Source organism: Salvelinus sp. IW2-2015, linkage group LG8 (assembly GCF_002910315.2).
Source record: "Salvelinus sp. IW2-2015 linkage group LG8, ASM291031v2, whole genome shotgun sequence".
NCBI lineage: Eukaryota > Metazoa > Chordata > Actinopteri > Salmoniformes > Salmonidae > Salvelinus > Salvelinus sp. IW2-2015.
In genome coordinates, this window is record NC_036848.1 from 9,443,050 (window position 1) to 9,445,252 (window position 2,203).

Genomic DNA, 2,203 nt, shown 5'->3' on the forward strand with positions numbered 1-2,203 from the left:
TTCTGAAATGACTGCCTCGCTGGTTCACACAACTATTCTGCGTAGAGTTCCATGTGTGTCAAATCGGAGGGCCTGTTGTCCGGACCTCTGGCAGTCTCTATGGGGGTGCCACGGGTTCAAAAATTCTCGGGCCCGACTCTTTCTCTGTATATATTCATGCATGTCGCTCTTTGCCTGCTGGTTATTCTCTGATCCACCTCTACGCAGACGACACCATTCTGTATACATCTGGCCTTCTTTGGACACTGTTGCTCACAAACTTCAAACAAGCTTCAACGCCATACAACACTCCTTTCCGTGGCTCCAACTTGCTTTTAAATATAAGTCTTTGCTAGGTAAAGCCCCTCCTTATTTCAGCTCACTGGTCACCATAGCAACACCCACCCGTAGCACGCGCTCCAGCAGGTWTATTGGACTGGTCATCCCCAAAGCCAACACTTACTTTGGCCGCCTTTCCTTCCAGTTCTCCGCTGCCAATGACTGGAACGAATTGCAAAAATCWCTGAAGCTGGAGTCTATATCTCCCTCTCTAACTTTAAGCATCAGCTGTCTGAGCAGCTTACCGATCACTATACCTGTACACAGTCAATCTGTAAACAGCACACCCGACTACCTCATCCCCATATTATTACTTACCCTCTTGCTCTTTTGCACCCCAGTATCTCTACTTGCCCATCCTTATCTGCATATATATATCACTCCAGTATTAATGCCAAATTGTAATTATTTTCACCTCTAGTGCATAGTTATTGCCTACCTCCCTACTCTTCTACATTTGCACACACTGTACATAGATCTTTCTATTTTTCTTTTCTTTTGTGTTATTGACTGTACGTTTGTTTATGTGTAACTCTGTGTTGTTATTTTTGTTGCACTGCTTTGCTTTATCTTGGCCAGGTTACAGTTGTAAATGAGAACTTGTTCTCAACTGGCCTACCTGGTTAAATAAAGCTGAAATAAAATAAATAAAAAATCATCATTATCACCATCATCATCATCATCATCATCATCATCATCATCATCATCATCATCATCATCATCATCATCATCATCGCAATCATCATCATCACCGCAATCATCATTATCATCACCATCACAATCATCACCCCCAAAATCATCACAATCAACATCATAATCATCACCCTCATCAACTCTCCAGACTACATCCCTCTCCTTCACAGTTTACATCCCTCTTTCACACCATCGTGCGCGTGCGAGCATGTGTCCCTTTTCATCTGTGTGTGTGAGTGTGTGTTGTGTTCCCCCCAGTGTGTGTGTGTGTGTGTCCCTCCCCCGCTGAGCTGTGTGGCTGTAAGGCTGGTGGTTGGGGCCGGCAGGTCGAGTCTCAGTAAATCACCCATAGCGTAAATGACCTGAAGCCAGAACACTGCCTGGGCCCTGCTCTGCAACCACAAATAGCTGCAAATTCATCACCATTACCCTCCTCTTGCTCTCTCTCCATCCCTCTTCTTCCTTCTTCGCATCCACCCTGCGGGTACGAGAGAGGGATGAGCGCGGTAAGAGAGATGGGGTGAGGGTTGAGAGATAGGGGTGAGAGAGGGATGAGGTAGAGAAGTGATAGGGTGAGAGTGATGAGGGGTAAGAGAGTGGATGAGGGGTAGACGAGAGGAGAAGGGTAGAGAGTGAGAGGTGAGAGAGGGATGAGGGTAGAGAGGAAGTTGACTGAGGGTAGAGGATGATGAGGGTCGAGAGAGTGGAGGGGGTAGAAGAGGATAGGGGTAAGAGGATGAGTAGAGGAGTGTAGGTGTAGAGAGTGATGCGTAGCGAGCGGGAGAGGGGTAGAAAGAGGATAGGGTAAGAGAGAGGGAGGAGGGTAGAGGAGAGAAGAGGGGTAGAGAGAGAGGGAGGAGGGTACAGGAGAGAAAGTTTGAGGGGTAGACGAGAGAGAGTGGTAGAGAGAGATGATGAGGGTTGGGGAGGATGGGTTCGGGGCGAGAGGAAACGGACAATTTTTACGTGCAAAGGATCTCGCGGAAGTAACACTATTCACATTTCCACCTCTTTGTATGCATCGGCCTTGGAACGGCCTGCTGGGTTGGGATATTCCAATTTCCCCCAACAACGGAGGCTTGCTGCAGTTTTAGAAAGTCACGGATGGAAGCGGTGACGTGGAGCGTGAATAAGAGTATTGCGTGAAGGTAAACAGCTGCCTGCTTGATTGTATTCTCTCGGTCTGTCAGGC